Raw genomic sequence first — 13674 nt, 5'->3', positions numbered from 1 at the left:
CTGCTGCGGTTAGAGCAGTCACAGCTGCTCATGTTGGAGAAGACCTGCTGCGGTTAGAGCAGTCAAAGCTGCTCATGTTGGAGAAGACCTGCTGCGGTTAGAGCAGTCACAGCTGCTCATGTTGGAGAAGACCTGCTGCGGTTAGAGCAGTCACAGCTGCTCATGTTGGAGAAGACCTGCTGCGGTTAGAGCAGTCACAGCTGCTCATGTTGGAGAAGACCTGCTGCGGTTAGAGCAGTCACAGCTGCTCATGTTGGAGAAGACCTGCTGCGGTTAGAGCAGTCACAGCTGCTCATGTTGGAGAAGACCTGCTGCGGTTAGAGCAGTCACAGCTGCTCATGTTGGAGAAGACCTGCTGCGGTTAGAGCAGTCACAGCTGCTCATGTTGGAGAAGACCTGCTGCGGTTAGAGCAGTCACAGCTGCTCATGTTGGAGAAGACCTGCTGCGGTTAGAGCAGTCACAGCTGCTCATGTTGGAGAAGACCTGCTGCGGTTAGAGCAGTCACAGCTGCTCATGTTGGAGAAGACCTGCTGCGGTTAGAGCAGTCACAGCTGCTCATGTTGGAGAAGACCTGCTGCAAATGTTCACTTAACCTGTTCATTACAAAGCTGACTCACCATTATGCTGTAATGTGACACTGCATTAAGACTGCTGAAGACTCATTCCTCCACTTAATGTAATGAGCATTACAGATAAGATACATTTTTCTTCCTGTCAAATGTGATTGACGAAGGTCCTGTTGGGGTATTTCACCCGCTATATAGACCTTCCATGGCTTATCATATAGTCTTTCTAAGACTGTATACAGTAAGCTATGGTAAATAAAATAAACCAGGCTGATAGACATGTGTCAAAGTAGAAGTCAGTCACTTCATTCTCGTGGCACTGTTGTATGTTGTAAGCACTGTTAAGGGCAGGTAGAATAGAGTTCATGCATATGAATGGAGGTGCTGTGTTTGTGTGCGTAGCAGAGGTGGTGGTGTGGATAAATAGGCCCCCCCTCTCGGTACTAACTCACAGTGCCAGGGTGGGGTGCTTGTGGCTGGAAACTGGCTGACATCCTGTGGCCCCTCCATGTGCACACCCTTCAGTAGCAACAGTGCCCGTTCACCCACCCCTATGCCTTATATTTTGTGGGAAGTGGAGACAGAGGTGGAGACCTGTTTACGGTGCAGATCGAGTTGACACTGTTGCCGGATACGCCACATCGACTGGTGGACACTTCACCTGACCCTCATCGCTGGAGTCAGCCCTGTGCTGCCTGCTCTGGGTCAGGGGTCAGACTGCTAGGTGCCCCGACGAGGAGGGTTCTGTTTGTATTGGATCTGCAGGCTACGATGTAGCTGTGCTAGTCACCGTCATAATGGGAGTCTTGTGCTCTTTCGGAAATGCAAGTTTGGACCAATGAGGGCACCATGGTGTAGAGCCACCACATAACGATTGGCTATTTTCAATGCACAGTCTGTTTTGACTGGGCAGTCTGTTTTGACTGCAAAGGCAAACAGGTGAGCCTTATTCGGTGACTTCATCTGCAGTTTTGTGTAAGCGAACATGGGAAGGTTTACAAATGCAGCTTACATTTTGTTTTGGAATCTTGTACTCCTCAGGAAGAATAAACAATTCCTCTGAATGTTCAAGGCACTACACACACAAGCAGATTCACTGCCACCTTCTGTGTGGCGCCCTCTGTCACATCACACCAACATCCTGCCTCTGCCACCACTTCCTAGATTTGTAGGTCATGACTAAGTTGACTGAAAGAATTGATGAAAATATGCTGTGTGGTTTCCTTGTTCTTCGAGTCTCATCACCCACGCAGTTACAGTAAAATGTGTGGGCTTGAAGATGAGCGTATAGTTTCTAAAAGTGGAACTTCCTCTTTCTATTTTTATCTCTTTGTTATATTCCCCCATGACATGTCATGCTTTTGTGTGTGTGTGCGCGCGTGTGTGTGCGCGTGTGTGTGTGTGTGTGTGTGTGTTTCTTCATTGTTCAAGCCCTCTTATTTTTCCCCTATTGCGAATTCAAATGACTTTGTTGATTGCCATGACAGTTGGAAGATTCTGTCCGACTTTTTATACCACAATAATGTTTTGTTTCCCGTCCTGTGTTGAGTCTCCCTCAGAGCACTCTCCACTCTAGTTCCCCGCACTCATATTTTCCCTCCATCTGTCTCTTCACGTTAGCCTCATTATTTTCACAGTCAGAGCTTTTCTTGGCCCTCATAATCAATAGGGCACAGAGAAGAGTTTTTTTTCCCTCTGTGTATAAAGCTTTCAACAAAAGACGGCACAGATGTGAACTCGGACCGCCTCTTGCTTAATCAGTGGCTACATAATGATTTACTTTTATATCAGTCTCTTCCAGTCATGTTTTTAAAATTAAGTTCAGTCTTATCACTCCTGTGTTCGGTAGAGTGAGTCTTGGTCACTTTTAACACCCTCCTAGCTGCCAGAGAGCCTGAACTCGACATAAAAACACTCATGCAAAATGATTAGGTGCGACTGTACGTCTTCTGTTTGTTCGTGTGTAACACCGCCCTGCACTACACTGTCCACCCAGGAGAGAGTAAAAGAGTAAGAGTTGGATGTAATGCACCGAAAGATCACCGAGTCCAGGGAGATCTGTTGGAGCTTTATAGGATCGGATGTCTGGTCCAGAGAAGAAATGTATTGATCCCCTGTAAAACAAAGGACTCGCACTGAGAAGTCCATTAGGAGCCGGCTCGGTGATGCTGGCCGACCGCGTGGGTGTATCCGCACATGGACGTGTACTAGTCATATCCTGAACATTCTGTTCTCCTTGGTCTTGCTCCATATCTGTGCAGTTGACAGAGTAGCCTGTAAAAAGCAGGCGTACAGATTGAGTGCAACAGGGCGAGCCCTTCTCCAGACCGGCACACATCTGGCATCACCTGACAAACCAGCTGACCTGAGAGTCGAGGCAGGAGTGAGATTAGGGAATTTTGGCTTTTTTCCTTTTTTTTTTTTTTTTTTTTTTGAGGCCCTTAAATTAGAGCTGTTTCTATTATGAGGCTTCACTATACAAATACCTTTGCTGTCTCTCTGCTTGAATTCCCCATGCAAATATTTTTCCAAGAGAGATTTTTTATTTTTTTTTTACCTTTTTAAGCTCTCATCCGTGGCTTTTCTGGGAAGCCAGCACAAAAATACATTCCATCCATGTGCCTGTCTGCAAAGTCCAAGACCACTAATTTAGTCTAAATTACAGCCCAGCGTTCAGCCAAAACAACATAAATGTCCCTCATAAAATTTGATATGAACATTTGGCAAGACACACCCCTTGCCATCATGTATCACCACGCATTGAACTTACATGCTCAGCTGGGCTATCAAAATATTTAATAACAAGTTCAGAGAATTCTGTTGATGCAAAATGTCATATTAGAGAAGTATTCATTAGTTGGGGATTTGAGAAGCCGTAAGAGACCAAAGCACTTGTGTGGTGGGTCAGTCTCCCTTACCTGCCATGAGTGACATTTATGTGATCGGAGTGTGAATAACATGTCTGTCTAGTGTCAGCCATGGGAGTGGGAGTCTGTGGTTGCCACTTCTTCAGGTGTGGGTGTTTTTATCATTCAGGATGGGGACTATTTTTGCGACTCCCCGGCCCCGTGCGCTTTGAGCGAAACTGGGTGGTGGCATGAGTGAAGACAAAGGCCTCCTGTATGTTGTGTGCACTGAAAACAAGCCCCAATCACACTCTCTGTCAGGGAGCACAAACAGTGGAGAGAGTAGGCTATTGTAAGGCAACTGGGAGCATGCTGCCGTGCTGGTCTCTGTAGTTAGCACATCTATTAAACATGCTTTTATGGCTCAGAATAAAGTACATTCCGACCCATAATAATCACGTAACGCATAACTCATTTCTCTGAGGATTAACCACTTTGACTGGGGAGTGATGTGAAGACAGCTTGAATGAGTAGTCCTTTTCTGGTACTCCTCAGAGACTTTGTGTTATGCATTATCTCTTGTGCAAACCTTCCCTTATGCAGGACCATCAGCCTACGGAGTGTGTACCATGGGTTTTAGGAAATTGTTGGTTCTTTGGCATTGATTTCAGCTGACCTAGACTCATACTGCTGCCCCTTCTGTTGTTTTGAATAAGAGGAGATTCAAACCTCAGTGATTTTATATAACGGCTGATCTGAAAATGATTGAAGATCAACAGTCATTTAGAGGTGAAGTACGCAGCACTAAACGTCCTCCTGGCCCCTTGATGAGGACTGAGACGCTGCTTCTTCTGGAGGAAGTGCCATGTGACTGGTCCCAAGTGTTGCCCCAACATCTGTCCTCTCCAGCAGCCATAGCCAGCAGCTGATCCCTCTATGGTTCCAGGCCTGTAGAATGGCACAGAGCCACCCTTAAATCCCTGTAATCAGTTTTAATGAGCCTCTTTGCACTGAAGTGCAATTTGCAGCCAATACTACCCCAATGCCCCAGTGAACTGGGGTTAGCCATCCAATTTTGTGGGGAATAGAAAGTATGAATAGGCACAAGAGTGTGACAACATGCTTTTTAATGCTGCCAGTCATGCCTTTTTATAGCATGTTTTGTAATCCCTGCCAGTTTTTTTCTTGATTCTGTTCCTCATCTGTGTTCTGGTGAGTTTCAAAATAGCTTCAGTCAAATCTCAAACACTGGCGTGATCAGAAACAGAAATCACTTATTATTGGTCACTTCATTGCTAGGGCTGTGAGTCCTTAAACGCAGATTATACCCTGAGCCTGGAGGTATCTACAATAGGTAGATTACTGCTCCACATTTTACCCCTGTTGGGTCTGCACACATCCCTCAGTGACGAGGAGCCTCGGGCAGGAGCAGTTCCTGGGAGATGATCCATCTAACAAGACAATCTGTCATGGCCGTGTGTGCAAGCAGCCTCCTTGTTGCTTGGATGAACACAGCCTCTGTTGTCCTTCAGCAAACCCCTTCTCTTGTTGGACAAACAGAAGACAAAGGTGACGGAAGTGCGAATTCCCCTCCCAGAGGAGTACAGTATGGCCGAAGCGTGGTGCGTGGTCTCTGGGGGGTCCGGCTGGGCTCCTGATGGCCACAAAGATCGCATTCAGCCAGACACAATACAGGCACAGCCACAGGGCTTGCACAATGGCCCGCACAATACCCAGCTCTACACAGAGCTGAAGGTTATCGCCAACAGCACACTCATTGAGCATGATTGATAGAGACGGAGAAGTAGAGGGAGAGGAGAGAGAGCATGGCAGGAGAGGGCTGAAGCAAGCCGAGAGAATAAAGGCGAGAGCAAGAGCTCGAATTAAGGATGCAGGAGCTGCATTGAAGACTAATAATCCAAAGCCGACCAGTGTGTTTGGAGAAAGATTAGGGAAAGTGATCCAGCTTTGTTGATAAATTACCTCACATTACCTCAGGTAAAGAAAAGTTCCATGGACAAAAGTAGAAATTTTGGCTTCTTACATTTAAACAGCAGTTGAAGATGACAAATGTAAGGTCAGGGTTGTAACTAAAAAGAGCATATAAACAATTGGCAAATTGGTTTAATAGTTAATTATGCATGGTTTGGATTTATTAGTAATGCTTGCAGGTGTAAAATGTGCGATGGAACACTTGTTTACAGCATTTTTAGTAATAGCTTTTTTTTTCTTTTTTTTTTTTATTAGAATACATTTTTTGTAAAATATTTTATTTATATATTTTTTTGTCTGTATCTACAAGGTGGTTAAGATTGGTTACCATGTTGACTTGTATATATATTTAGAATTCATAGGCAATGTTAAAATAAAAGGAATAAAGAAACTCATCCAACACTGTGTCCAGAGTGAAGAGGCCAGTTAAGGTCCAATATATTTGTGCCATAGTGTTCAGTTATATAAAGTGAACAACGTTATTCCATCTCACCCCAGGTCTTCTGGAAAACACTCTGAGTGCTTTTGTTGGTGGTAAATAGTGAGGACATGAAATGTCTCAAGGATTTCTGTTCTTTTTCATTCAGTGGAAAAGCCCCATTTCAGTTGTGTCCACTGTTGTGATAGATATGGCCCAGAATTTCCCACAGTATTATCCTCCACACATTTAGCAGTACAAATGGGGATGAACCACTGAAATTTTATTTAGGAATAAGATGTATGCTTTTTTGATTTACATCACCTCTTACCGTGCCTCTGTAATGCATGTATGTATGTAGTCAGTGATCCATTTTCATAGAACAGAAATGCCCTTAGAAACAGAAGATAAGTGCTCAATTCAACCATCCCATCATATCAGAGGGACATAATGGAGCTTCCCTTCCTAGAAGGGAATTTCCTTCCCACTTGGTGACAGCTGTGTTCTCAAGGAGTCCTTGTAATAGTTGTGTGTGGCATTTCTAGGAACTATCTTTGTAAATTGCATCAAATGGCTTTATGCCCTTTGACTTTAAGGTTAACATCCATTCAACATTAGTACATCAAAAATATTTCTTCTAGTAATGTGAACACATAAACAAGCATTCAACTCCGAGGAAATTTCGTAGAACCCAAAACCCACAGTGGTCCAGCCAAGCACAGCTTGTCATGATGTCATCATATAAATATAATCTGGGCTTTTATTTGGAACAGCAGGAGTTAAAATGCCAGGGGTGAGCTGAGTGGAAAGTTACATCTAGAATGTGAGTCTGCAAATCACCCCCTGCTAAAGCAAACCACATGTTCTAGTCTTTGCTGCTTTGCTGCTTCTGAGTGGTGGTATACTACGAGCACACCACTGTTGTAGTGTGGAGTTCATACCATCATGAATCTTGTATATGGCAATATTAGTCTTTCTTGGTGTGTAATTACTGAACCTCAGAGTGCTATTTGTAAAGCTTGTTTAATATGGTTTAGTACTGCTGTGTTATTGTAATATACACTTTTATCCTCGTTATCTGGCTGTGATCTAGCACACTTGAGAGAGCAGTGTTGATGACTTTGGCGACGATGATCTCGGCGACACTAATAATGTGACCATATAAACAATCCAACCAATTTTATTGAACGGATGGCTGTTTAAAATCACACTGACAAAGCTGGTGATTTTGGGTGTTCAGACGAGAATAATAACAAGGATTTGAGTTGTTGAACATGTTTGCTTTCCTTCTACCTTTTACGGTGTTTATCTCTCCCTTACAATCATCTTGTTGGGTTTTTTTTTTTACCCATCTACCCTCCTTTACTTCTGTCTGTTTCTCTCTTTTTCTTTCTCCATTTAACTCTTGTCTCTCAACTCTGTCTCCTCCTCACTAACTTCACAGAAATACACCCACTCAAACACAAACATTCATATCCGCTGTATCTCTTGGTGGCTCTCATTCATGCTGTAGCTGTGAAAAGCAAAAGCACGCTGTGGAGGACTCCGCTCTGTCTCCTGTCCTCTGTCTCCTGTCCTATTCTATATGGACAGCTGGCCCACAATGACTATTCGCTGTGAGTACTTCAGCATATGTATTTAAAATGAGGAGATGCTTGTGTAGGTACTGAGGTTATTACGTATGTTTGTGTGTAAATGTGTCTGTCTGAGAGAGAATGTCTGTCTGCACAGGGGTGTACAGTTACAGACAAAGATTGTGTTGTCTGTGGCTCTGTGATACAGTATCAGTCAGGCGAGCTCTTGCTGTATGATTAGTTGATGTGTCATTCAGCAAACATGTTGCTGGTCTCGGTTCTCAGGACATGTTCAGAAATATCTCTCACATATGTAGCAATATACTGTATAAAGAGTTTAAAGTAATACACACATCCAAAATTGAAGCTGATGTGTGCTAGATGAGTCAAAAAAGAATGTCCACACACTTGTGCTCCCACAAATATTTTTGATTAGCACTGCAGATTTTGCTCCTGTGGTAGTGTTAACGCCCACAGAGTAAAATTATTCTGATAGCTTGTGTCCAGCTGGCCGCATATAAACACTGAAGTTATTAATTCAACACTGGGGATTTTTCTGTGTAGGATTTGTCACACTCTAGATGTTGTTCATCTTGTTTTTGTTTTTAGATACTTATTAATTTATTGACGTTACGGTCCTGTGGTAGTGTGTCTTCCATTGGAATTGTATTGTCAGTGACGTTTTTCTTTCTTGGCCTCTGTGAAGCTATTGTGCATTTTATGATATAGGGCACGTTTGTAGTTGAAGCCCTTCAAGACCTTTAATGTCCACCTGAGCTGATGTGGGTCCATCTTCGTCAATGCAGCGTACGTGAAGGGCACTTGTGATGAGGAGAAAGCCTTTTCCTCATTAACAGCGCTTTGTCTGTGGAAGATTGAGTGAGGGGAGAGCAAAGAGGTGACTGCAATGAGAAATTAAAGAGGCTCCGAATCACTGCTGGAGGATGACTAATCTTATCAAAGTGCACCATGGCGACTGAGGGGGTGGGCCTGTGTGCTTGTTAGGGTGCAGCGGGGTGTCTGATTCACACTTTCGCTGGCAGCGGCCGCGATTCATTCACTTCCTGGTGTGGGTGGATGCTTCCTCTCCGTGCCGCACTCCGAAAGCCGGGCGGAGAGTGATTGACGGAGGCGCACAGAAAGTTGGCGTGGGCGGCCTGGCAGCGAAAGCGGCTCCACTTCCTCCTCAGAATAAATGAATGAAGCGTCACTGTTCGTAACCCGAGGAATGTGCTCTCCCTTCCTGGACGACAGAGGTGGATGTGTGTCCACACTGGGCCCAGTGCACATGCCTGGTTTGGTTCTCTTCACATACGCAAGGTGTGTGTTTTTGCCTTCTCCAGCTCATGCCTCCTGGTCATTTTGCCCATGCTTATTGTACACGAACTAAGAACACTGTGGCCGTTGAACGGAATTCCTCATTACGTTGTGTTAAGTAGCTAATCGAATGAGAAAACAACTTCTTGAGAAGCTGCTGTGAGAGAGAAAGTGCAGGCTTGGTCTGCTTCTCGTTATACTGCACAGGGTGCGCTCAGACATGCCAACTGCTGGCTTTTATGTCCAGGTATTTCTCTACAGTTTTTTTCCATATGAAGAGAATGCACTGCACTTTCCAAAAACTGTTTGGCATTAAAAACATTTGTCTGACTTCATGCATTCCATCTATAAAGCATTTTTTTTTTCTTTTTATGTCTTGGTTGTTTAAATCAGAGATTGTTTTCAGAGTTATGTCCTATAAAGTCAGATAGTTCATGTTTGTTGTCAGAAAGATGAAAGTCGGTAGTGATTCTCCTTAGCAGAGTTAGGATAGGCCAGTCATGGGGAGGGTGCCATGTACAGCCGTGTTTTATGAGAGCTGTCAGTGTGTAATTTTGTACCTTTATTCCACCGAGCGTAATTGTAACCTTAAATAATCGGGGCACATCTGAAGGGTATATATGGAGGGTTATTGTTTAGTCAGAAAACATCAAAACATGAATCTGTCGTCACATTCAGTATTCGTTTGCTCTGAAGGAATGGAATGTAAAAAGGTGCAGGGTTTAGAGTCCTGATGGAAGATTTAGTTCTGTCCCTCCTGATGGTGGCCATCGTCACCAAGATCAGGGTCGTGATTCCTCACCTTCTTTTTCCTTTCCCGCCGTCATTGATATCCGTGGCGGTGTGGGCTGGGGGGGGGTGAGGTGTGCTTCAGGCCCCTACCGTGTGCTATTCGGAGGGGGAGTGATGCACTACACCAGCCTGCTTCCGTCCCGTATGTTTTTGACAAACATGTTGAGGACTCGGCGAGGGGCGCGAGAGGTCGTGAGACGTTACCACTCTCGTGCGGAGGTCAGCCTGTTTCCCCACTCCCTCCTGCCTGCGTGCCGTTGTACACCACTAGGGTGCTGGGGAACAATTTTAGACCTTCAACTCATCCTCCATCTGCCATGGCTAGCTCTAGGCCCGTCTCTATGGGAACCGCTGCCAGGTTGCCAGGAGTGAAAATGGGAAGAGAGATGGTACAGTCTATTTTTTTTTTCCCTAGCAAACACGGGCCTTTTTCATTCGTTTATCCTCCATCCCTCGTTCTTAAATGCTGTGGTGTAGAGGTATCCTCCAGCATCCCTCCTGCTTTCTAGAATAAACACAGAGCTCACTGCCTCTGACTCACTCCTTCGCATATAGCTGCTTAACAGTGTACGCTGTTTTTCATTTGTGAAGACAGGAATATCACACTGCAATACACAAAACTTAAACCATAGCATGCTTAGCTGGCTAGCGGAGCTCAACACTTTGATCTACAAATCTACAATATAAATTAATGCTCTACTCACCCAACATGGCACCTGCTTGCAGTAAGTCTAGTACTATAGTGTACAGAAGGCATGAAATTAATCTTTTCTACTCTGGAAATGAAAGGATGTTCTGACCACTGACAACTGAAGTCATTTTAATATTTGGTGTATTTACACTGTTGCAACCACCCTACCTTAGTAGCATTCAGAGTGTGGACTCTCTGCAGTTAGCCAGAAGATGTGGTATGAGGCAATCTGTTATTCCAATGAGATGCAAGGTATTTACATTCATAAATATTACTTTAAAGTAAAGCAACTACCAGAACTTTCCTGAAGGATGACCTATAGGTGAAGGATGACCTATAGGTGTCCACCCAGGCTTATCGTCACATGTATGACAGAGTTGAAAAAACATTTGGCCAGCTTAAGTGGTGGTGGTGGTGTTAGCAGCAATTGCAGTGCTGGTATATAATAGCAGTGGTAGTTATATAGAAGTATTGGTGAAAGTAGTAGTAGTAGAATAGTAGTAGTAGTAGTAGTAGTAGTAATAGTAGTAGTAGTAATAGTGATGGTAGTAGTAGTAGTAATTACTTGTAGTACTTTATTAGTAATGATGCTTCTATATAATTGAACTTTAGCCAGGGCTGCCTGGCTGCCTTTCTCTTTACTATTATGGTGTCAGTCACAAGAAGAGGTAAGCCCTATACCATAAGTGTTGTTTTCAGGACCATGGGAGAGTAAGCTTGTTTGACAGTATTATTTGAAGTTATGTAACAGCAATCACTTCCATTAAAGCACTGCTGTTAAGGCTGTGACGCATGAAGAGAGGCAGGCCTATAGTGTCTGTTATGAGTGTTTAACACTCCCCCTTTCCAAATATTCAACCCAAACTTATGTCCTTGAGCTATGCTGTGAAGATGAACACTGGCAGAATGCCAAGGGTGGTATGGAAGTGAGGGAGAGATAGAGAAAGTGTGTGTGTGTGTGTGTGTGTGTGTGTGTGTGTGTGTGTGTGTGTGTGTGTGTGTGTGTGTGTGTGTCTGTGTGTGTGTGTGTGTGTCTCTTTACAAAAATGGAAATATAGAAGGCAGCATATTACTTTTTATCATTTTATGTGAACAATGTTAAATTTTTTCTTTTATTTCTAATGTAGATAGTGTCTTTCCCTTCAATAGGTAGATATGCCACAATTGTAATGTGAGCGATCTGCCATTTTGCTGCCTAGACTCCCAGGAAAACACATATGGACTTATGTTGGTCATGCACTGCTGCTTACAATGTGTGTGATTATATACAGATTCATTATTCATATAAATTCTGTTTTGTGTAGTGTTTGTCACTAAGTGTTGTCATGTCCCATCTTAGTGTTTCAATCTCTTTTTCTAACATCCACAGATGTGTCTGGTGATCCTAATCAGTTTGAGTTGGAAGGGCCTCTGTATACATAGATCGGTTAACTAGTACCCACATGCAACTGGGTACTGATTTCTCTTTACAAGAACCAGGCATCTCAAAACTCAAAGCACGTTATAAATAACTCATATTATGTAGTTATTTACATACATATTATGTAATATTATTATGTAGGTTTATGTAGATTATGTAGATAATGTAGATTATGTAGGTTTTCCCTCAAAGAAACCTATTTCAGTATCTTTGCTGAGGCATGCTAATATGTTAGTGGGGAATGCAATTCACAAACTTCTGTCGGTGTGTTCCATTCAAACAGCAAGAAGAGGTTGCTCTCCCAACACTAGCAGTGTGTCTAATAATCAGGGTCCGTGCTGTGTTTAACATATGTTGGCACCAGGGAGCCTTTACTTTGTTATCTAGAATACCATCTGTATGCTTCAGTACAGAATGTATCACAGAAATTACCAGTAGCATCCCAGTGTGCCAGTGTGTTAACATAAACAAAGTGAACCATTAAAAAACAGACAGAAAAAAACATTTGCTTCTTCATATATATGTGTATATATAATATATAAACACTAGACCCAGTAACGAAATCATATAAAACTGATTGTTTCAAAGTCTCTACATTAAATAAGCAGATATATATGTCGAAAGACTGAAGGCTAACGTGCTTTCTACATGTAGGTGTGCTCTACTGGATTTACTTGATTTGTATTATCTAGTGCTCAGAATAATACACATATTTATCCATTAAACACCTGTAATCACCTTGTTTATTGAATTCATAATCCATGTGTCTGAGATAATTAAACGCCTCATACCAATCATAAATCTAGACAAAGCAAAGATACCTTCTGATCAGTCTAGGGCCAGGAACTCATTTCAGTACTACAGCTAGACCCTTGCCAAGTTTCATTTTAATGTTGGCAGAAAGGTACAATCAACTGTTTTTGTTTTTGATTTCATATTATACATGACTTTACATCTGTAATAAGCACACCATTCAGTACTGTTCAAAGTTTGTCTCTTCATGGGTGTGAAATTGAATTCCACCACTATCAATATAAAATAAGGGGAATCACATTTTCCTCTGGACTTTTTTATTCCAATAGATTTATATTTTTTAGTATTATTATATATTTCGTAACCTTTGTATATATAGATCTTGTTTTAAATTTTATTTTATATATTGTTTTTATACCTGCCATGATTCTCTGTCCCTTCCTCTCTGCTGCTGTAACATTGCAAATTTCCCTGTTGCGGGATTAATAAAGGATTATCTTATCTTATCTCTTAGCTTACCAGTAAGGGACTCCTTATTTTTTCCAGTGAATTTCTTACTGCCCAGTCACAGAAAACCCAGAGTACTACAGGCGCTGACCGTGTAGGTTGGAGAATATTCCCATCACAAGCAGTGTAAGATAAAGAGTGAATTCTTTTTTGGCATCAGTCTAAGTAGCTTCTTAATCAACATTTTACAGACCGTCCATACGAAAGTAAAGGTAGTAGGATACCCAGTGGGGAGGTGCTAACACGGAGTGACAAGTGTGCATTTAGTGTGTGAGTTAGTGAGGGCAGTGAGTTTAGGGCAAAGTCTCTGTCCCAATGCTAAATATCTGATTTAATTCTCTTTTGTTTAGTTTTGCATATGTGTGTTCTCTCCATTAGTCGATTTAAAACTACTGCCATGAATTATGATGAAGATATATATTTCGTCATCTTATAGGCAATAATTGTTTGCTGTAAATAAAACCACTGAGTAATCAAAGTCTACCTCTGCACAGAGAACGCTCATTAAGTTGTTTTGCATCACTCAGCCTTTGCCAGATGTTTAGGAGAGCAAACCTGCTCCAGAATTGTTTTGTTTTGTTTGGGGGGGGGGGAGTTTGCTTCTTTCCCTCCTTCTCCCTCGGTAAACACCCAGTAATGAAGCCCAGGTTTGCAGTGTTTTTCGTAGACATATGGGAAATGAGGACGACGGCTCATTAAAACATCCTGTCACCGCTGCACACTTGCTGCAGTCTGGGATGCATCTAGTCGTCCATGAGGCCCGTCTGCTCAGACACATGGAATAGTGCACCAGATTC

General features: G+C 42.8%; 1 protein-coding gene across 6 annotated transcripts in view; it reads left to right on the top strand.

The window, feature by feature from the left end:
* Positions 1–13674, top strand: part of hivep3b (HIVEP zinc finger 3b) — a 45521-nt gene that overhangs the window by 17659 nt on the left and 14188 nt on the right. Inside the window, exon 1 of one of the 6 annotated variants that reach the window (XM_076971730.1) lies at positions 7320–7439. The exons of the other annotated variants lie outside the window; for them this stretch is intronic. The gene's annotated coding sequence lies outside the window, so the exon portion shown is untranslated. Of the gene's footprint in view, positions 1–7319; positions 7440–13674 lie in introns of those variants that run through there. 6 annotated transcript variants of the gene reach the window in all.

The sequence above is a fragment of the Brachyhypopomus gauderio genome, chromosome 13 (genome assembly GCF_052324685.1).
Source record: "Brachyhypopomus gauderio isolate BG-103 chromosome 13, BGAUD_0.2, whole genome shotgun sequence".
In the NCBI taxonomy this organism is placed as follows: domain Eukaryota; kingdom Metazoa; phylum Chordata; class Actinopteri; order Gymnotiformes; family Hypopomidae; genus Brachyhypopomus; species Brachyhypopomus gauderio.
The sequence above is the reverse complement of the archived record's forward strand: the minus strand, read 5'-3'. Positions and strand labels throughout refer to the sequence as shown.